This window comes from Cherax quadricarinatus, chromosome 28 (genome assembly GCF_038502225.1).
Source record: "Cherax quadricarinatus isolate ZL_2023a chromosome 28, ASM3850222v1, whole genome shotgun sequence".
NCBI classification, from domain to species: domain Eukaryota; kingdom Metazoa; phylum Arthropoda; class Malacostraca; order Decapoda; family Parastacidae; genus Cherax; species Cherax quadricarinatus.
Window position 1 is genome coordinate 11,523,170 of NC_091319.1, and position 24,697 is coordinate 11,547,866.

Genomic DNA, 24,697 nt, shown 5'->3' on the forward strand with positions numbered 1-24,697 from the left:
CTACATCGCTTCCCAAACTATTCCACTTACTGACTACTCTGTGGCTGAAGAAATACTTCCTAACATCCCTGTGATTCATCTGTGTCTTCAGCTTCCAACTGTGTCCCCTTGTTACTGTGTCCAATCTCTGGAACATCCTGTCTTTGTCCACCTTGTCAATTCCTCTCAGTATTTTGTATGTCGTTATCATGTCCCCCCTATCTCTCCTGTCCTCCAGTGTCGTCAGGTTGATTTCCCTTAACCTCTCCTCGTAGGACATACCTCTTAGCTCTGGGATTAGTCTTGTTGCAAACCTTTGCACTTTCTCTAGTTTCTTCACGTGCTTGGCTAGGTGTGGGTTCCAAACTGGTGCCGCATACTCCAATATGGGCCTAACGTACACGGTGTACAGGGTCCTGAATGATTCCTTATTAAGATGTCGGAATGCTGTTCTGAGGTTTGCTAGGCGCCCATATGCTGCACCAGTTATTTGGTTGATGTGCGCTTCAGGAGATGTGCCTGGTGTTATACTCACCCCAAGATCTTTTTCCTTGAGTGAGGTTTGTAGTCTCTGACCCCCTAGACTGTACTCCGTCTGCGGCCTTCTTTGCCCTTCCCCAATCTTCATGACTTTGCACTTGGTGGGATTGAACTCCAGGAGCCAATTGCTGGACCAGGTCTGCAGCCTGTCCAGATCCCTTTGTAGTTCTGCCTGGTCTTCGATCGAGTGAATTCTTCTCATCAACTTCACGTCATCTGCAAACAGGGACACCTCAGAGTCTATTCCTTCTGTCATGTCGTTCACAAATACCAGAAACAGCACTGGTCCTAGGACTGACCCCTGCGGGACCCCGCTGGTCACAGGTGCCCACTCTGACACCTCGCCACGTACCATGACTCGCTGTGTGTGTGTGTGTGTGTGTGTGTGTGTGTGTGTGTGTGTGTGTGTGTGTGTGTGTGTGTGTGTGTGTGTGTGTGTGTGTGTATGTGTGTGTGTGTGTGTGTGTGTGTGTGTGTGTGTGTGTGTGTGTGTGTGTGTGTGTGTGTGTGTGTGTGTGTGTGTGTGTGTGTGTGTGTGTGTGTGTGTCAATGGGCATTCCACAAAATTCCAGCTTTTAATTAAGGTTACGAGATGGTCACTCACATACATATATATACATAACACTTTCCCAAGCTGCCTATATAGCTGGATAACATTCACACATATATATGCATGCACGTATATGCGTATGATCATTTATATGTATGTACATGAACTCATAAAACGTATTAGAAGCTTGTAATAATCCACAGGACTCGTACGTCTTTATATGTGAATTCCGTATGTAACTATTATATGACGAAGACATGTACCCAATCCAGATATTATTTGACGAAGCTATGTACCTAATCCTCACATGTTAACACCAGGACCCGACGACTCTCGCATACAAATTAGTGTACACACAAACACACACACACACACACACACACCTGCAACCACAAATAGGTGAGTATACATACACACAATCACACAAATCACTATTACACGAGCGTAAATTATTTACACATGCATCATGACACTGCCTCCGTGCATTTCCTCTGTAAACGTTTAAATGATATTTTATTCCTATGCATAAAGCAACAAAAGGATTAAAATTGGATGTAACATCAGATGTAGCAACAATCAGTGAAACATGCGGGATATGCTGGCTTCTGGCAACTTTTATTGCTCAACTCTATTATAGAGAAAGGTGTAAACTGGTATACTTTTTTTTTTTTCAAAGTAAATGAAATTGCGTGGTGTAGTAGCCTCGTTTTAGGGTGCAAAGGTAATCGGTGAGACTGTTTTGGGTGAGGGTGATTGTTTAGTTGGTTGGTTGTTTGGGTTTTAAGGTGCATGATTATTTGGGGTGGGTGAGGCCAGATGGTTATTGTTTTGAGGACTTGCTTAAGCTTGGCGTTGTACCCTCGTTTTAGGGTGCGAAAGTATTGGGTAAGGCTGTTTAGGGTAATGCGTAGGGGTGGTGGCTGTTTTTCTCGACCCAACTAGACTTGATAAACTTTTATGCAGAGCGAAACGTTGTCCCGATAGATGCTTCTCCTGCAGCATGTTTCTTCTTTTTTCTTCACTGTCTCGTTGATTGGTAGTTCGGGCAATGTTTGCGGGTATTCAATAATAGGGAGTGTGGTTGATTCGTTGGTTCGTAGTCTGGGTTGGCTGGGTGACATACAGGGCTGCAAGGTCCCAATTTGGTCAATTTGCTGGTTGGCATGTCGTATAGCGGGAATTGCTGACAAGTTCCCTGAAACAAATCAGAACGTTTTGCCCATTCAGAGGGTTTAAATAAGTCACACATGGAACAAAGCGACAGGACGTTCTATACATGTGAATGGAGAAGAAACGAAGATCTGGCGTCCTCTGGGACAGTGATCTCAGTGAAGGACGGCGTTTACTGCAGAATCAGAGTGGGAGTCGAAGTAACCTTTTGGGGGTTATTCCTCACAAGCCAAATAGTTTGGCAATGCAGTATGTTTCCCCGTTTCTGCTCTATGGTGTTGGATCTCCGTACGATTGCACTTTCTTCACCTGGCCAGCCAGTGAGCCGTACGAGTTTGTATCCGCATGTAACACCAGCGCTGTTCTCATTGTAAGTTTTAATTGCTTACTTATGTTACAGGATTCTGGGGTTTAGGACGAGTAATTTTTTTTTTAACGCTGAAGACTTCCTATCACCCTCATCATGAGATAGTGTCACACCCTCCTCGTGGGATAGTGTCACATCTTCCTCATGGGATAGTGTCACACTCTCATCATGGGATAGTGTCCCACCCTCAACATGAAACAGTGTTACACCTTCTTCGTGGGATAGTGCCAAACCCTCCTCATGGAACAGTGTCACACCCACTTCGTGGGATAGTGTCAAACCCACATCGTGGGATAGTGTCACACCCTCCTCACGGGACAGTGTCACACCCTCCTCACGGGATAGTGCCATACTCTCCTCATCCAAACAACAGTGGAAGTCTCCATAATCACAACAGACATAGACAATTCGTCTCAGCAGACAGCCTCAGTGTGTACAAGTCTTCTGCCTAGTGATGGAGTGGGCCCTCGGGGGCGTTGACCCCCCGGAACACCCTCCAGGTATTCTCCAGGTATCTGCCGTATCACAATACTTTCATTTACATGTGACGGTCTCCAGCCACCGCCTTAGCGGTGCACAGCGGCGCATTTACGTAAATTACTTTAAGTAGACTTTAAATAATTATAAATGATAGATATATATGTATAATTAGTTACGTAACCGTATCTGTCACTGAAGATTGAATTCGTCCAGAAGAGCCGTGCGTAAATTAATTTACGGATAAAAATATATCCCATTTTACACAACAAATTGACCCTTGAACACTGCAGTGACAATTGACCCTTGCACACTGCAGTGACAATTGACCCTTGCACACTGCAGTGACAATTGACCCTTGCACACTGCAGTGACAATTGACCCTTGAACACTGCAGTGACAATTGACCTTTGCACACTGCAGTGACAATTGACCCTTGAACACTGCAGTGACAATTGACCTTTGCACACTGCAGTGACAATTGACCCTTGCACACTGCAGTGACAATTGACCCTTGCACACTGCTGTGACAATTGACCCTTGCACACTGCAGTGACAATTGACCCTTGAACACTGCAGTGACAATTGACCTTTGCACACTGCAGTGACAATTGACCCTTGCACACTGCAGTGACAATTGACCCTTGCACACTGCTGTGACAATTGACCCTTGCACACTGCAGTGACAATTGACCCTTGAACACTGCAGTGACAATTGACCTTTGCACACTGCAGTGACAATTGACCCTTGCACACTGCAGTGACAATTGACCCTTGCACACTGCTGTGACAATTGACCCTTGCACACTGCAGTGACAATTGACCCTTGAACACTGCAGTGACAATTGACCTTTGCACACTGCAGTGACAATTGACCCTTGCACACTGCAGTGACAATTGACCCTTGCACACTGCTGTGACAATTGACCCTTGCACACTGCAGTGACAATTGACCCTTGCACACCGCAGTGACAATTGACCCTTGCACACTGCAGTGACAATTGACCCCTTGCACACTGCAGTGACAATTGACCCCTTACACACTGCAGTGACAATCTAAACTTTTTCTAAGTAGGGAACGTCAGTGACGGAAATTTAAAGCCGAACAGAAGTGGGTTTCTCGAGGCATCGCTCGGACACCAAAACCAGAAATGGTCGATATAACATCAACCAGAGAGCACTAGCACATGCCAGTAGTTGCATCAACCCAGTTACAGCAAACCAGCGTTGGAAAATTTGAAGCCGATCGAATGAAGCGTTCTCAAGTTATAAACGAAAACCTGGAGGATGAAAAAATTCCTTTGTCTACTACTTAAAAGTATTCCTTCGGCGATATTTAATAAGTAAACATATAATAAGTAAGCTTAATTAGGCACAGGTTCACCTAAGTACAATCATCATAGTGTAAATTACCCAGGACAAAGAAAATAAATCAGACAAATATTTCCATTAGGGTCCCTGGGAGTAACAAACTGCTGTCTATACGGATTCCATATAGAAAGATTCCATATAGACAAAGAAAGATATGGGTAATAAAGCACAAGGCTCTCTCCCCACCACCAAGTCCCGGCTCAACCGCCAGCAGGGAAAACAGATTTAAATGCAATAAAGATATTTTATAATTTGCAGAGCTTGGGGGAGAATAACCTTTTTTCCCTGGTTGCACAACGCCGATATTTCATTCCGTAGCGCCCGCCAGCGGTGTATGTATATATGTATACATTAATTAAATTTTATTTTTCACTCGCCCACTCGTAACATTTCTGGCCGAGAATTAATATAACACCGGGAATTATTTCGCGATATGTTGTAGTTTTGAGAGCACTAGTGTGATTTTCAAGGTAGTGGATTGGTTGACATCAACCATCCAGGGAGGTACTTCCCTCCTTGTCATATGTGACCTCAGGTAGTGGATTGGTTGACATCAACCATCCAGGGAGGTACTTCCCTCCTTGTCATATGTGACCTCAGGTAGTGGATTGGTTGACATCAACCATCCAGGGAGGTACTACCCTCCTTGTCATATGTGACCTCAGGTAGTGGATTGGTTGACATCAACCATCCAGGGAGGTACTTCCCTCCTTGTCATATGTGACCTCAGGTAGTGGATTGGTTGACATCAACCATCCAGGGAGGTACTACCCTCCTTGTCATATGTGACCTCAGGTAGTGGATTGGTTGACATCAACCATCCAGGGAGGTACTACCCTCCTTGTCATATGTGACCTCAGGTAGTGGATTGGTTGACATCAACCATCCAGGGAGGTACAACTCTCCTTGATATATGATCCAAATGAAAAGTTGGTAGACAACACCCACTTAGCGTTGCTTCAATATATATAAAAATTGCTCTGAACTACACTTAGAATCCATGCAGGAACGAGTAAAAAAAATAACACACGATTCCTCCATAAATCTTGTCAACCCAGTATATTTATCATCCATAAATAATTTTCAACGTTAAAAGTATCAGCCATAATCCAGCAAGTTCAGAAATTTTCTTGACGTGACGATGAATTAAATAAGATTTAGTCTCTGGTAATCCGTTCAGCGAGTAACCTTATGGAATTTGATTTTATTGTGACGAGGTGAATTAATTTCACCACTGAAGGGAACAAATACAGATTAGCTTTTATGGATGAGTTATATGAATACGTAATGAAGAGCTTGACACTGAATGAGTTACGTGAATGATAAAGTTTACGTTGATATTAACAAATTACATAATTTAGGGACGCTGTACATGAATGGTGCACAGTACCAACAAGATAAAGATTTAGACACATGTGCAACATCTAGATATCTTTATTTGTAGATGTTTCGCCATCCAGTGGCTTTATCAGTATAATACAAAGACATAATGGAAGACTGTAGAGCTATATTTAAAAGATGAGGTATCAGTCCCTCAGCCTCGGAGTTGATCAAGAGCACCGTAGTTTTGCATCAAGATTTACAACTGTTTAGTTTCTTTAAACTAATGTTTCTTCAACATTCACTAGTGTCAATGATATGTTTATTAATTATTAATTAGTATGAGTGAATGTGTGTGACCTATTAAGGTCCTTGATCATTAGGTTGTGTGAGTGAATGTTCACGTATCATTAAGGTTGTGTAAATGAATGTTCATGAGTAATTATGTTGTGTGAGTGAATGTTTATTTAAAATTAACTTTAATAAGTTATTCTAAATTGTGTTTTAATATAATAGATACAAAAAGTAATTAAAAATTAACGAAAAAACATTATTATTATTATTATTATTATTATTATTATTATTATTATTATTATTATTATTATTATTATTATTATTACATGAAACGCCAAGGCCAAGAGGGGTCAGTCACCACCAAAAGTGCTGCCGGACGGAAAACCAGAACCATGAATACCACCTCCTCCAGTAGGAAAACATTCTCACCTGGAAACACACACACACACACACACACACACACACACACACACACACACACACACACACACACACACACACACACACACACACACACACACACACACACACACACACACAACAGCAACAGAGCAATGATCGACACACTAGCCGAGGTGGCCAGGAGAGCACACATGGGGGGAGCAAAGTTACTAGTTATGGGTGATTTCAATCACAAGGAGATTGACTGGGAAAACCTGGAGCCCCATGGGGGTCCCGAAACATGGAGAGCCAAGATGATGGATGTGGTACTGGAAAACCTCATGCATCAACATGTTAGAGACACTACCAGAGAGAGAGGAGAGGATGAACCAGCAAGGCTGGACCTTGTATTCACCTTGACTAGTTCGGACATCGAGGGTATCATGTATGAAAGGCCCCTGGGAGCTAGTGATCATGTGGTTCTGTGCTTCGACTACATAGTTGAGCTCCAAGTGGAGAGAGTAGCAGGAATAGGCTGGGAAAAACAAACTACAAAAGGGGGAACTACTCAGGCATGAGGAACTTCCTTCAAGACATTCAGTGGGAGAGGGAACTGACAGGAAAACCAGTACAAGAAATGATGGACTATGTGGCAACAAAATGCAAGGAGGCAGAGGAGAGGTTTGTTCCCAAGGGAAACAGAAATAATGGGAAGAACAGAACGAGTCCTTGGTTCACCCAAAGGTGTAGGGAGGCAAAAACTAGGTGTACTAGAGAATGGAAAAGGTACAGAAGACAGAGAACTCAGGAAAATAAAGAAATCAGCCGAAGAGCCAGAAACGAATATGCACAGATAAGAAGGGAGGCTCAGAGACAATATGAAAATGACATAGCATCAAAAGTAAAGACTGACCCGAAGCTGTTGTACAGCCACATCAGGAGGAAAACAACAGTCAAGGACCAGGTAATCAGACTGAGGAAGGGTGATGGGGAATTCACAAGAAACGACCAAGAGGTATGTCAGGAGCTCAACACAAGATTTAAAGAGGTATTTACAGTGGAAACCAGTAGGACTCCAGGAAATCAGAACAGGGGGGCACACCAGCAAGTGCTGGATGAGGAACATAACCAAGGAGGAGGTGAAGAAGCTGCTATGCGAACTTGACACCTCAAAGGCGGTGGGACCAGACAACATCTCTCCATGGGTCCTTAGAGAGGGAGCAGAGATATTGTGTGAGCCATTAACAAAGATCTTCAACACATCATTTGAAACTGGGCAACTCCCTGAGGTATGGAAAATGGCAAATGTAATCCCAATTTTTAAAAAGGGAGACAGACATGAGGCACTAAACTACAGACCTGTATCACTAACGTGTATAGTGTGCAAGGTCATGGAGAAGATCATCAGGAGGAGAGTGGTGGGGCACCTGGAAAGAAACAAGTGTATAATTGACAACCAGCACGGTTTCAGGGAAGGAAAATCCTGTGTCACAAACCTACTAGAGTTTTATGACAAGGTGACAGAAGTAAGACAAGAGAGAGAGGGATGGATCGACTGCATATTTTTGGTCTGCAAGAAGGCCTTCGACACAGTTCCTCACAAGAGGTTACTGCAAAAGCTAGAGGATCAGGCACATATAACAGGAAAGGCACTGCAATGGATCAGAGAATACCTGACAGGGAGGCAACAACGAGTCATGGTACGCGACTAGGTGTCAGAGTGGGTGCCTGTGACAAGCGGGGTTCCACAGGGGTCAGTCCTAGGACCTGTGCTGTTCTTGGTATATGTGAACGACATAACGGAAGGGATAGACTCAGAAGTGTCCTTGTTTGCAGATGATGCGAAGTTAATGAGAAGAATCAAATCGGATGAAGATCAGGCAGGACTACAAAGAGACCTGGACAGGCTGCAAGCCTGGTCCAGCAACTGGCTCCTTGAATTTAACCCTGCCAAATGCAAAGTCATGAAGATTGGGGAAGGGCAAAGAAGACCGCAGACACAATATAGTTTAGATGGCCAAAGACTGCAAACCTCACTCAAGGAAAAAGATCTGGGAGTGAGTATAACACCGAGCATATCTCCTGAGGCGCACATCAATCAGATAACTGCTGCACCATACGGGCGCCTGGCAAACCTACGGATAGTGTTCCGATACCTCAGTAAGGATTCGTTTAAGACTCTGTATACCATTTACGTCAGGCCCATACTGGAGTATGCAGCACCAGTTTGGAATCCACACCTAGTCAAGCACGTCAAGAAATTAGAGAAAGTGCAAAGGTTTGCAACAAGACTAGTCCCAGAGCTACGGGGATTGCCCTATGAAGAAAGGTTGAGGGAAATCGGCCTGACGACACTGGAGGACAGGAGGGTCAGGGGAGACATGATAACGACATATAAAATACTGCGCGGAATAGACAAGGTGGACAAAGACGGGATGTTCCAGAGAAGGGACACAGACACAAGAGGTCACAATTGGAAGTTGAAGACTCAGATGAATCAAAGGGATGTTAGGAAGTATTTCTTCAGTCATAGAGTAGTCAGGCCGTGGAATAGCCTAGAAAGTGACGTAGTGGAGGCGGGAACCATACATAGTTTTAAGGCGAGGTATGATAGAGCTCATGGGGCAGGGAGAGAGAGGACCTAGTAGCAATCAGCGAAGAGGCGGGGCCAGGAGCTGTGACTCGACCCCTGCAACCACAAATAGGCGAGTACAAATAGGTGAGTACACACACACACACATACACACACACACACACACACACACACACACACACACACACACACACACACACACAAAAAAAAAAAAAAAAAAAAAAAAAAAAAAAAAAAAAAAAAAAAAAAAAAAAAAAAAACGGGTTCAACACATAAGTCGGGGGAAGACAGTGTTAAGGAGGGTTGAAAATAACAAAATAACGTATGTAAGCAGTACTGTAGAGAGGACAGAGAGTAAGGCAAGAAAGTTATGTTAAGGAAAAGTGGAAGTAACAGCCAGTGCTGAGTAAATATAGAGAATAGTGTTAGGGAAGGAAGGAAGATACGACAAACCAAGATATTTTTGGGGAGATATAAAGCCATTGAAAAATTAGCGTTTGGAGTGGAGAAAGAGGATTGAAGGGGGTAAAAAAAATAAGAAAGTGCAAATTTTAGAGGAAGATAGTAATGGAAGTGAAGAAATAGAGTTGATGGGGGATAAAGTAAGGAAAAATAATGCTTCGAGAGTAAAAACTATAAAATAGGAGATAAAACCAAAAACTTCAGTACGGGGAAGGGAAAATATGGCATGCAAAGAGTACATAACCTTTATTCGGCGCATGTACACACCCTCGTTGAAAGGCTATCTCCCCCAACCAGCGAACCAGGTGCTAAGGGTTGACGATGGGGCCCCGTCGTTCGATCAGTACCCAGGTTCCAGCCAATGAGAAGATAGTTTTGGCAATCGCAGAGATGTTGTGGGTACCACTCACCCGTCTGCCCTTGTCATTCTCATTCTAGAGCTGGTTGAAGCGCGGTCTGCTCTCTAGTGGCTTCTATTCTGCCTTGCTTACCGTGGAGTGCACTAATACTTATTGTTGTACATAGTGTATATAGTGTACATAATTCTGTTCTTACTTGGTGAAGGATAATATAAGTCAAAAGTTTTTCTGCTGTGTTTATTTTGCTCCATTTACACCCAGGATAACAGGCCTTTGGATTCCTAGGATGTAATAGAAAACAAGAAAATGTTAATGGGTAAGGAAACCAAGGAAAATAGTACTGGGTAGTAAAAACAAGAAAAATAGTCGTGGGAAGGAAAAAACGAAAAATAGTACGGGAAAGGGGAAACAAGAGAAAAAAGTACCGGAAAGGAAAAACTAACAAGAAAAATAGTACCGAGAAGGGAAAACTAGAAAATAGTATTGAGAGGAAGAAACAAAAAGAATAGTACTGAACGGAAAAAAAAAAACAAGAAAATTTGAAAATATAATGTTAAAAGTGAAGAAAATTAGAGAAATACTTCCGTAAGACAACAAAATCGGATATATTAATGTCAGATATATTAATCGTGGTTAATAGCTAATGGTTAATGGGGGAGGGGGTTTAAAGCCTATCGGCTACACTTAACCTCTTTCACCATCAAATATTAAAACATTAATCACTTCACAAAGGGATTTAAGTAAATTCTGAGCATATATACGTTCAGAGAAATTTGCTTCTAGGTGTGTGTATACCCTGTGACCACAATGTGTGTGTGTGTGTGTGTGTGTGTGTGTGTGTGTGTGTGTGTGTGTGTGTGTGTGTGTGTGTGTATACCCTGTGACCACAATGTGTGTGTGTGTGTGTGTGTGTGTGTGTGTGTGTGTGTGTGTATACCCTGTGACCACAATGTGTGTGTGTGTGTGTGTGTATACCCTGTGACCACAATGTGTGTGTGTGTGTGTGTGTATACCCTGTGACCACAATGTGTGTGTGTATGTGTGTATACCCTGTGACCACAATGTGTGTGTGTGTGTATACTCCTGTGACCACGATGTGTGTGTGTATACCCTGTGACCACGATGTGTGTGTATGTGCGTGTATACCCCGTAACCACAATGTGTGTGTGTGTGTATACCCTGTGACAACAATGCGTGTGTGTGTGTGTATACCCTGTGACCACGATGTGTGTGTGTGTATATATACCCCTGTGACCACAATGTGTGTGTGTGTATACCCTGTGACCAAAATGTGTGTGTATACCCTGTGACCACGATGTGTGTGTGTGTGTGTATACCCCTGTGACCACAATGTGTGTGTGTGTGTATACCCTGTGACCACAATGTGTGTGTGTATACCCTGTGACCACAATGTGTGTGTGTGTATACCTTGTGACCACAATGTGTGTGTGTGTGTATACCCTGTGACCACAATGTGTGTTTGTATACCCTGTGACCACAATGTGTGTGTGTATACCCTGTGACCACAATGTGTGTGTGTGTATACCCTGTGACCACGAGGTGTGTGTGTGTATGCCCTGTGACCACAAGGTGGATGTGTGTATACCCTGTGACCACGAAGCGTGTGTATACCCTGTGACCACGATGTGTGAATGTATACCCTGTGACCACGATGTGTGAATATATACCCTGTGACCACGATGTGTGTGTGTGTACCCTGTGACCACGAGGTGTGTGTATACCCTGTGACCACGAGGTGCGTGTGTATATCTTGTGACCACGATGTGTGTGCGTGTATACCCAGTGGCCACGAGGTGTGTGTGTGTATACCCTGTGACCACGGGGTGTGTGTGTGTATACCCTGTGACCACGAAGTGTGTGTGTGTATACCCTGTGGCCACGAGGTGTGCATATATATATATATATCCCCTTCAATTTCACGGATCAAAACCTTGAAGGGCCTGGGCGACCAGCTCCTTCCCATCCTCCTTTCCCTTCCTTGTCACCTCTTTCTTCCATGCAAAATATAGCTGGGATTTATCTGCCCTTCACTACCGTCTAACCTAATGAAATTTCACCCTGAAATATTTGACACTGGCCACCCCCGTTTTTCAATATATATTTTCCTTCACGGGTATTTTTCGGATGATTTCTTTGATGTTGAGTGAATAAAATTAAATTTTGTTTGAGGTTCTGGGAGAGAGAGAGAGAGAGAGAGAGAGAGAGAGAGAGAGAGAGAGAGAGAGAGAGAGAGAGAGAGAGAGAGAATCTATTATGATCAATAGTACATGAATGGTACTTCAGTAGTACATGAAAAAGTAGACCGAAGGACACCTCTACTGAATAGTATGAGCTACAGTCTACCTCTAATTCATTGTAGAGATTTGAGACAGAGATAGATTTCTTTCTACAATTAAAGCATTTCGACACCTAATTTTATTTTCACTCTTATTGCTTCAGGGAGCAAGAAAAAAATTCTTTGCCAACATTTGTGTTGCATCACTTACCTAGAGGTTTTCTAACATGCGATTAACATGAAGATAATAAAAAAATACAGGACAGGCTTTCATTAGGACAGCATTTGCTGTCGAGACTTGGTGAGCGAAACGTTGTCACAATAGAAGCCAGTTTTGCAAGTTGTGTCCTAAACTCAAGACAAGTCGTGATGAAAGTACATTGAATAAACTGAACAAACAGCTGCACCAACAGTGTCTTCGTACACGTACTTCTCCGCAAGAAGTCATCGCACCAACGTAACTGGTTTCATTATTCTTTCTGGAGAACTCACGTACAGTATAATGAACATCCATCGCCCGTGTTTGGGAACATTCTTAGATGACTGGACTCTGGAGAACAGTGTGCTAAAGCGTCTTGCTTCACTTCGTGCGACAAGATGGTAGTGCTTCCGCATGTTTCTTTAGCATGTCAATGTTTGCCCAGCCAGCCAAATTCGCAGCGTCTGCCGGAGGCTCCTTCCTGCCTCGTCCACGTCATGGGGTCTGTAGGTACTCCACTCACATCTGTTTTAGAAGAAACTATCAATTCTACGAGGCTACAGATGTTTACGAGGCTACAGATGACCTGCTCATCATTGAAGCTCTTCCTGGCAGCAGTGCAAGTTCTTTAAGGAGATAAATTCCTCCAAGAGAACAAGAGCAGTCCCACTGAGATAGCCCTTCGTGGAGAAAAAAAACCCGAACGCTGTTCGCCAAGACTTGGAGAACGATCATCATATGGGGAAAACCCGTATCAGGTGATTTGTTTTATCCTGACAGATACGATAGCAGAAACGTATGCCCCTCTCAGTGATGCTGTCGGCATGGGGAAGCAGAGAAACAGCAGCCACACAAGTCCTTAACATGGAGTGGACCTGCTAGACGGATCATGCTTCCGACAGGTAATTCTACCACCACCATTTCCCGATCACTCATGTCAAGCAGAATTGGGGTCGCTTACCAGACAACTGAAACCATTAGGACCATCACCAGGATAATCTCTCACAGCGACGGGATGTCAGCGCGAGCTTCAACACCATTCCTTGTAGCGAGGCAGCAAAACATACATGAGTGAGGCACGACATGCGGTCTATGGCATTTATTAAGAAGACGTTTCGCCCACCGGGGACTTCATCGAATCATAAATCGATAAAGGCTCTGATGGGCAAAATCTAACCTCAATAAATGCCATAGGCCGCATATTTCTTATTCACAAACTTGTCGATATATTTCGCCATTAACAGACTATATGTATTTTCCAAATAGCGTTCTGGCGACGTTACTGAAGATAAGAGACACACTGCATAACATGTTTTGGTTGGGACGACCTTTCGCACTTTTAGAGACTTTGATAAAACTCCTATCAGAGGTGGGCCTATTTTTCCCAAATGTAAACTTGCTCTACAATGTTGGGTATTTTTCTGCATTATATGAGCAGCTAAATAAAACATTTCCCGGCGTCTGGAAAGTGACCAAATTTTTCAAGGTTACGGAGCATAGGAAGAAATATTCTGAAAGTGGATGTTGTGCTTAGAGCAAGATTTTGTAGGTGATATCTCGAAGCCGGTTACAGGTGTGTGTTACAGGTACGTCACTGGTATGTTACAAGTATGTCACATAATTTAATCCTCCTTCCTTTCCTCTCCTGCCTTCCTCTATCTAATACTCCTTGCCCTCCTTCAAGGGTTATGTGGTGTAAAATAAGGGTTCGATGTGAAAAGTGGGTTATAGTAAGCTTTTACGCACCGTCTAATCCTCCTTGTCCACCATCTCTCCTGCCTTTCTTCATCTAATCCTCCTCCTTCTCTACTCTCTCTCTCTCTCTCCTCCTGTGATGGGACATATAAGCTATATTTTGATACATAAAGAAAATTTACCACAGTGAAAAGATTGCTATAACAGAAACACCTTACGCTTCCGTGCGTATACACGCACATCTTCGGAGGAATTACGAGGAATAATGTACATTACGTATAATGTCTTGTGTGCCTTGTGCAAGATGTGTTTCAATTGCAGACTTGATAAAACTCTTCCTGAGCGAAACGTTGTCTTCAGTAAAGAATCTTGTGTATATGGTTATATGGTGTATAATTCAAGGATTTAAAGATCATCAGTCAACTGAAAAAAAATAGAACTTTTTAGATTATTGGTGAGCTTAATTAAGATCCTTCAGATGATTGGTGATCTTGAGACCCTTCAGATGATTGGTGATCTTAAGATCCATCAGATGACTGGTGATCTTAAGATCCTTCAGATGACTGGTGATCTTAAGATCCTTCAGATGACTGGTGATCCGAAGTCTTTTCAGAAGACTAGGATTTCAAGATTTCTTCGCTTAGATTTTTAGTTTATTATACACCCCACATCCATCGTAAGGACGGTAGCGCTAGGCCACATAGATATACAAAAAGCCAAGGAACTAGACGTAGGAACTAGGTCTGGATTTATATGTTTCAATCAGATTTAGGAAATTTGCTTAATATGTCTGGTATCTTATTTTCATTAATAAGATTTTTTGACATATAACATAGGTTATTATACTATCTCTATATTCCTCAATAAGTGGACTAACAAGCAAAGTGTTCAAGAAAGTAACCATTGAACTGACAATATACTTTGCATTAATCTGATCATCATCAGTGCGTCTGCCAAACTACCAGAAGTACTTGTAACCAAGCCTAAGCCTGGTTACTGCAATATCAGTCAGTCTGTTCACATTGCAAGTTGCTCCATAAACGTACATATTTATTTTCATATCATCATAGTGGGTGAGAGATCTACTTAGGCTTCTAACTGCATCACTATGACATTCACTTTCATTATTTACTCCTCTATTAATAATATTCATAACGTTAGACAGTCATACCAAAGCTATATTCTTCATATTTCTTCAGGGTGCTTTCTCTAGTTGGCTTATCAGCTTTATCATGAAGAACCATCATGATAAAGTTGATAAGCCAAGAACCTTCAGTGATGACAGAGAATCAGTAATAATCAAAGAGTCAAGGTCAGTGTCCTAAGTTAACTTTAGTGCCATTAAGATGACGGACAATTCAGTTTGCAGTGTAAACGCCCAGTTATTAATTCCTAGAGCTTCTCAACGTTCTTCAGAATAATTAATAATTTTAGAAGATTATTCAGATGCTTGGGATGTTGAGAATTTTCAGATAATTGGTAATCTGAAGACTTTCAGATGATTAGGGATCCTAGACATGTTCATTGTTCCGTTCAATCTACGGGTCAAGAGCTGTATACCAACCTCAGTTCATCACTAAAATATACTACCCTTCCCTTCCCCTCCATTTCTATGATACGACCAACAGTAGTGTGTTAATACCTGGGATCTATTTGCTACTAGGTGAACAGGGGCAGCAGGGAAACATACCCAATGTTCTTCGCACACCCCGGGGTGGAATCCGGGTCCTACTGTTGGGTGACGAAAGGACTGCCTCTGAGCACATGAAGTAATGCGGATAGTGAATATTCTGTGCACATTATCCGTGTTGGAGGTGTCAACAGATTTTGTGGTGCAATCAGTGTACAATAATATTCAAGTGCAGAGAATACATGTAATACCTTAAAGGAGAAAGAGCCTTTGGTGTTGCAGTCTGTCTTCTAACTAAAACACTGTGCGTGGGGATACCAATGCTGTTAGGAATAGCGAAATAGTATCCAGCGCTGCGAGATATAAGCCGGTGGTTTAAGTTATTCCATCACTGCCGGTTAACTAAAAAAATAGGTTAACCTAACGAATTCTGACTTTTGCTAACCTTGAAAAGTAAATGTTAAAGCTATGCAGGGGTCTACAATAAGCAGGAATCAACCAACTGTAACGTGTATGAAAATGCCTGTTTTATAACCAAAAAAATATTGTATCAGACGACATACAAATGAGGAAAGTATTGTGGAAACACCCACTCTAACATAATCGTAGTGTCATAAAAACTCAATCAATACAATCCAAAACGCACACGGAGTCAGAAATTGAATATTTCTATCCCTAATTCCACTCAGGGTCACGTCTGGACTCTTCCATAAAGAGGTTTGTCATACAAGGAACGGAACTAATGCACTCTGTCTTCCTCAAATCTAACTTAGATATAAATCACAGTGTGGTAATATTCTTAGCGGATGCCAAAAGAACCCGTAAGTGAATTTACTCGGAAAAGTAGTATACCAGGAAAGGTAGTATCCCAGGATAAGCCAAGAAAGTCAAACAATGTGCCTTATTTCAGCTAGGATTCTTATTAGGTAATCCCCAATTCAAAGACCCATAACAGTCGTCAAAGTCCAAGGTGCTTATTTAGGGCAGGATAACAGAGACAACAGGTGTTAGGAGACTTGCCTATACCTGAGCTGAACGTGATACCACTGTTACCACGTGTATGGAAATAAGAAACACGTTTCGGAGGTGAGACTGAAAAATATCTCTATACCGATACATCTCAATAAATATCCTAGTGCTACACGTTTCTCAGTGACACTTAAAGGTACCTAACGAGCAGGAAAAAGATCACGTTTCTCTCGTTAGGTCCCAAAAAAGAGCCACGGTGTTTATAAAGAATAATGTTGCTTATTTTTAATATACCTAATTCTCCCATTGTGGTAAAGCAACCCCCACTTCCCCCACCCCCCCCGAAAAAAAAGAAAACACATACACCATCACTTATTCAATAGCAGTCTCACCAGATATCACGATATAAATGACCCTCTTTTAAATTTGGTAGAAACCTTGAAAAATCACCTCTTATAATGAGATATTTCAGGCTTAATAATAATAATAATAATAATAATAATAATAATAATAATAATAAATATTATTATTATTATTATTATTATATATGCAGAAAAATAATGGTTTGGATATGAATCAGGATGTAGACACGAGGTGGCCAGTCCCAGGGAACCAGTACTGGAGGAGGAGGAAAAGTTGACGTCACGTGTTGCACGGACAACCTACTCGGAGTCTCTCTCAGATCCACTGGTGGTAAGTAGTCTCCCTCTCTCTCTCTCTCTCTCTCTCTCTCTCTCTCTCTCTCTCTCTCTCTCTCTGAACGATGCTTTAAGTTTGAATTCAAAGGGGAATAAAATATATAACTTGATGATGGTTGTTGTTGTTCCTGTTGCTGCTGCTGCTTCTTCTTGTTTTCTTCTTTTTCCTCTTTCCTCAATTCTCGTTCTTCTTGCTCTTCTCCTCCACTCTTCTTTTTATAATAATTACTATAATAATAATAATAATAATAATAATAATAATAATAATATAATAATTATTATTATTATTATTATTATTATTATTATTATTATTATTATTATTATTATTATTATTATTATTATTATTATATCATTATTATTATCAATATTTCTAATAACGCTAATCAAATATGTCCATAACATTTTATTAAGTTGTTTAAGCTCATTCAAAAGAACACGTGAATGTTAATGTGGCGGACATGATTTGTATAATCAAGCGGAATGACGTAAGCTGATTAAACATGTGCACGCGGCTCCGGAACCATTAACAACAGTCCTTTCTATCATTTAATTGTACGAGAAAGAGAATCATTCGAAGTTTGGGAGAAACTGGTCGGGCAGTCCCGCTGGAGGATGAAAGGTCTGATCTGATTGGTCAAACACACTCTCACACACACACAAAGAAAGCATGTGTTTGAATTCTAAGTAATCCTGATCATCAAAAGACGAGCTGAAGGCATGGAAAGCAACGGGGAAACGATTGTTGCATATTTGGAAGGCTTTCAGCAGTGGGGGTAACTAAACCAGTTGGGTACGCGTCTGCAATCTTCCCGCTGAATAATGAATTGTCATATCCACCTCACCTCGCTCCAATAACGGGTTTCTGACACACGATACTCGCGCTCCCAGGGATGCAGCGTTTGAAGATTTTGCTCTCGGCTCCCAGAAAGAGAAATACAGAAAGAGGAAGAGAAAGAGAGAGAGAGAGAGAGAGAGAGAGAGAGAGAGAGAGAGAGAGAGAGAGAGAGAGAGAGAGAGAGAGAGAGAGAGAGAGAGAGAGAGAGAGAGAGAGAGACAGACTTTTTTGACTACCACTCACTACTTTGTGATCGTCAATATGGCTTCAGGAAAGGTTACTCTGCTGCTGATCTATTGTTAAACCTCTCCACTAAGTGGCACCAGTCACTGGATGAATCCAAAGTCAGCTGTGTGGTAGCACTGGACATTGCTGGCGCTTTCGACCGGGTGTGGCACCAGGGCCTCTTAGCAAAACTTCAAGCACTGGGAATTGCAGGCTCTACGCTATGTCTCCTCAGTGATTACCTTCATGGTAGATCTCTAAGTGTAGTCCTCGATGGAACGGAATCAGCAAGGCATCCTATTGGGGCAAGCGTTCCACAAGGAAGTGTGCTGGGTCCACTGTTATGGAATGTCTACTTCAACGACCTTCTTCATCTCATCCTAGAATCACATGCATATGCAGACGACTGTACACTGATATTCACTTATCCAAGAGAAGAAATGCCAGGTGCTCTAAGCTACATCAATCACCAGCTGAGAGCTATATCAGCTTGGGGAAATAGATGGCAAGTAACATTTGCACCTGAGAAAACGCAAATGATGATCGTCTCTAGGCACCATGATGGTAATGCTGGTGCAGTAGTAAGGATGAATGGGAAGATGTTGGCACCTGGAGAAGAAGTTGATATCCTTGGGGTGAAATTTGACTCCAAACTAACCATGAAGAACCATGTTGTAAATCTTGCAAACAAGGCAGCCAGGAAGCTTACAGCACTTCGCCGTATCTCGCATCTGCTTGACAGTAGGGGTTGCAAGATCCTGTACGAGGCACAAGTACGCTCACACCTTGAGTATGCTCCACTTTCTTGGTTTGCCTGCCCCCCCCTCTCATCTGCGACTGCTTGACAGAGTAGAGAACAGAGCAAGACGTCTCATCTCTCGCCTGGACCCATCCTGGATAGATCTGTCATTTCAGCAGAGCCTTCAACATAGGAGGGATGTGGGTGGCCTTACTGTTATGTACAAGGCCAATATTGTCAAAATACCACACTTGGATCCACTTCGAGGACAGCGTGAAACAAGCTTTTATGCCACAAGACGGGCAGAAAGCAGCAACTTCACTCTGGCTGTACCCTTCTCCAGAACATCACTCCATCTGAGATCATACATACCCAGGATGACTCGAGTATGGAACACATTCGTACAGCATAATGATGTCAACGAGATAACGTCAGTTGATCAAATGAAAATGCTGGCCCACAGATGGCTCCAACTTCATCCTGTTCCCTACTTGTATGTCTCATAACAAAAAAAAATGCTTTCAAATGAGCTGATGTAGGTAACAGCTCTTAGCTTGCCAATAAAGTTAGGAATCCTTAACCTGTAAATAGCTGTCAATAAAGCTAGGGATCCTTAACCTTGTCAAACCCTGTGTAAAAAAAAAAAATAAAAAAAAAAAAGAGAGAGAGAGAGAGAGAGAGAGAGAGAGAGAGAGAGAGAGAGAGAGAGAGAGAGAGAGAGAGAGAGAGAGAGAGAGAGAGAGAGAGAGAGAGGAAGGATGAGGGTTGCAGGAAAATTCTGTCTCCGCCGATGCTGAGTGAATTCAGTGCCCGTCACTTGAAATATTAAATGTAAGAGCCTCACAGGCAACTGACATGAGCACACTAAGCGAGTGTACTCATACACACACACACACACACACACACACACACACACACACACACACACACACACACACACACACACACACACACACACACACACACACACACACACGTTCCTTTACGTCACCTTTAATCAATTGCAACATAAATTAACACAAATAAACGCAACAGAGTAACGTATGATTTTTTGATGATTGAATACGAAACTTTCGAAAGGATAAGATGCGAAGATGACAAAAGCAACATTCATATATAAACAAAACAGAAGCTTTTTTTTCTCGCGGTTTATAGGCGATAAAAAACAGACGCAGCGTTTGGTTGATAGTGAAGAACTGTCTAGCGCAGACCAGCAGGCCTAGTGCAGACCAGCAGGCCTAGTGCAGACCAGCAGGCCTAGTGCAGACCAGCAGGCCTACCGCAGACCAGCAGGCCTAGCGCAGACCAGCAGGCTAGTGCAGACCAGCAGGTCTAGTGCAAACCAGCAGGCCTAGCGCAGACCAGCAGGCCTAGTGCAGACCAGCAGGCCTAGTGCAGACCAGCAGGCCTAGTGCAGACCAGCAGGCCTAGCGCAGACCAGCAGGCCTAGTGCAGACCAGCAGGCCTAGTGCAGACCAGCAGGCCTAGTGCAGACCAGCAGGCCTAGCGCAGACCAGCAGGCCTAGTGCAGACCAGCAGGCCTAGTGCAGACCAGCAGGCCTAGTGCAGACCAGCAGGCCTAGTGCAGACCAGCAGGCCTAGTGCAGACCAGCAGGCCTAGCGCAGACCAGCAGGCCTAGTGCAGACCAGCAGGCCTAGTGCAGACCAGCAGGCCTAGTGCAGACCAGCAGGCCTAGTGCAGACCAGCAGGCCTAGTGCAGACCAGCAGGCCTAGCGCAGACCAGCAGGCCTAGTGCAGACCAGCAGGCCTAGTGCAGACCAGCAGGCCTAGTGCAGACCAGCAGGCCTAGTGCAGACCAGCAGGCCTAGTGCAGACCAGCAGGCCTAGTGCAGACCAGCAGGCCTACCGCAGACCAGCAGGCCTAGTGCAGACCAGAAGGCCTAGTGCAGACCAGCAGGCCTAGCGCAGACCAGCAGGCCTAGCGCAGACCAGCAGGCCTAGTGCAGACCAGCAGGCCTAGTGCAGACCAGCAGGCCTAGTGCAGACCAGCAGGCCTAGTGCAGACCAGCAGGTCTAGTACAGCCCAGCAGGCCTAGTGCAGACCAGCAGGCCTAGTGCAGACCAGCAGGCCTAGTGCAGACCAGCAGACCTAGTGCAGACCAGCAGGCCTAGCGCAGACCAGCAGGCCTAGTGCAGACCAGCAGGCCTAGTGCAGACCAGCAGGCCTAGCGCAGACCAGCAGGCCTAGTGCAGACCAGCAGGCCTAGTGCAGACCAGCAGGCCTAGTGCAGACCAGCAGGCCTAGTGCAGACCAGCAGGCCTAGTGCAGACCAGCAGGCCTAGTGCAGACCAGCAGGCCTAGTGCAGACCAGCAGGCCTAGTGCAGACCAGCAGGCCTAGTGCAGACCAGCAGGCCTAGTGCAGACCAGCAGGTCTAGCGCAGACCAGCAGGCCTAGTGCAGACCAGCAGGCCTAGTGCAGACCAGCAGGCCTAGTGCAGACCAGCAGGCCTAGCGCAGACCAGCAGGCCTAGCGCAGACCAGCAGGCTTAGTGCAGACCAGCAGGCTTAGCACAGACCAGCACGCCTAGTGCAGACCAGCAGGCCTAGTGCAGACCAGCAGGCCTAGTGCAGACCAGCACGCCTAGTGCAGACCAGCAGGCCTAGTGCAGACCAGCAGGCCTAGTGCAGACCAGCAGGCCTAGCGCAGACGAGCAGGCCTAGCGCAGACCAGCAGGCCTAGTGCAGACCAGCAGGCCTAGCGCAGACCAGCAGGCCTAGTGCAGACCAGCAGGCCTAGTGCAGACCAGCAGGCCTAGCGCAGACCAGCAGGCCTAGCGCAGACCAGCAGGCCTAGGGCAGTGCTCCTCTCCTCTCATGCGCTTATGCTCGATAATACCCAACATGGAGACAGAAACTTAGGAGATTAGTTGATCTGTATATGTCGACCCCCTTCTGGGATCCTCTTCAGCAGATACCTGCTGAAGAGGATCCCAGGCCTGCTGGGATCCCCTTCAGCAGGTATCTGCTGGTCCTGTCCGGGCGAAATTTTCCGAAATAAAAATGCCTAGCAGTTGCACATGTGTTTTACTTAGCAACTTGCAGATATTGGATTCCATTATTACATTTACACTGTCAGGCACTGCAACACTGTCAGACATTGCAACACACTGCAGACACTGCAACCAACAGTATCTTGGTGCAGAAGACATCTTCAATAACTTTATTGTTTGACCTCTAGTTACGAGTGAGAAAGGTTGGATTTGAAAGGGACCTGCCTAGTAAGCCTGCTACACCGCCTCTCAGTTATTACATTCTTGATTCTTCTAGTCGACCCAGCCTCTTCTCTGTCATCTTCAGGATCACTCGGCCTCACCTTCGGCAGTATATAAGTCTCCATTCTGTTGCTGTAGCTTCACATTGTTCCAGACCGTGGAACAGAAGTCTCCTCCAGACTGAGGATATTGGAGGGTATTGGAGGGTGATAGACTGATAACATCGTCTTTACGTCCCTATTATTTCTGCTGTCTCCTCTGTATACGACTGATGAAGCCTGCTCTAATAAATATTCCGAAATATACGAAGGTGTCTTGATCCACATTCTGACAAGTATTCCTGCTTCAGTGTTCCTCTGTTTTTATGCTCCTCTTATTCTTATGCAGAGTTTGTAGTGTAATGAGCAATATCAGTGGGAACAGAGGAAACTAGCGAGGGGATATACTGCTGACGAAACACGCTGTAAAGAGGAGACAGAAAACCATGGAAATAATAAACTAACAGAGTGGTAGCTAGAAAGACTAAAAAAAAAAGACTTTTATTCCTACAAGGTTCCTTTCTTGCTACCATTGTCTTTCTGCTACCATTTTCATCCTTAATTTTTAACACATCGTCCGTCTCCCGCCGAGGTAGGATAGCCCAAAAGAAGTAACACGTTCACCATCACTTTTTCAACAGCTGTCTTGCCAGAAATGTACAAACGTCACATTTCACCCTACCTTTCTTTGTTCAATATTGTGTCCAAGTTTGTTTCCCCTCTTCCTATGTTTACTTCGGAGGGCGAGTTGCTCTTCGGTGTCACCTATAAGCAGGTGCCCTTTAGCTCTGTGGTTAGAGTAGCAGGTGAGAACAACTGGAAGTACCTGGGTTCGATTTCTGGACAGGGCGAGAAGTAACGGAAATTCTCTTTCCACCCGTAGCCCTTGTTCACCTAGCAGTAAATAGATTCTAAGGTATTAGTCGGCTGTTGTGGTTCGGCTGTTGTGGCTCGGCTGTTGTGACTCGGCTGTTGTGGCTCGGCTGTTGTGGCTCGGCTGTTGTGGCTCTCTTCCTGGAGGACAAAACTCAAATGCTAATAATATTAAAGTCAGGACACCTGTGAGTTCCCTTCCACTAGTGCTCAGCCGGAGGATCGACAATCAACTACCACTCGCCTGAATCATCCCCACAACTTTATTGCTCCACATTAATCTAACCTACCGCTACTGCAACTAAAAATTGGTAAATATCCACACACATTATTCTCATTTACCTTTTTTTCTCTCCTCTGCATTCAGCTTCAATAGGTAGTGAGGATAACACACGCACACACATAAATATTTAAGAAAGGAAACAGAAACGAGGCACTAAACTACAGACCTGTGTCTCTGACATGTATTGTGTGCAAAGTCATGGAGAAGATTATCAGGAGGAGAGTGGTCGAACACCTGGAAAGGAACAAGATTATAAATGAAAACCAGCATGGGTTCATGGAAGGCAAATCGTGTATCACAAACCTCCTGGAGTTTTATGACAAGGTAACAGAAGTAAGACACGAGAGAGAGGGGTGGGTAGACTGCGTTTTCCTAGACTGCAGGAAGGCCTTTGACACAGTTCCCCAAAAGAGATTAGTGCAGAAGCTGGAGGATCAGGAGCATGTAACAGGGAGGGCACTGCAATGGATCAGGGAATACCTGACAGGGAGGCAGCAACGAGTCATGGTACGTGAAGAGGTATCACAGTGGGCGCCTGTGACGAGCGGGGTCCCACAGGGGTCAGTTCTAGGACCAGTGCTATTTTTGATATATGTGAACGACATGATGGAAGGAATAGACTCAGAAGTGTCCCTGTTCGCAGATAATGTGAAGTTAATGAGAAGAATTAAATCGGATGAGGATGAGGCAGGACTGCAAAGAGACCTGGACAGGCTGGACATGTGGTCCAGTAACTGGCTTCTCGAATTCAATCCAGCCAAATGCAAAGTCATGAAGATTGGGGAGGGGCAAAGAAGACCGCAGACAGAGTATAGGCTAGGTGGACAAAGACTACAGACCTCACTCAGGGAGAAAGACCTTGGGGTGACCATAACACCGAGCACATCACCGGAGGCACACATCAACCAAATAACTGCTGAAGCATACGGGCGCCTGGCAAACCTGAGAATAGCGTTCCGATACCTTAATAAGGAATCGTTCAAGACACTGTACACTGTGTATGTTAGGCCCATACTGGAGTATGCAGCACCAGTCTGGAACCCACACCTGGTCAAGCATGTCAAGAAGTTAGAGAAAGTACAAAGGTTTGCAACAAGGCTAGTCCCAGAGCTCAGGGG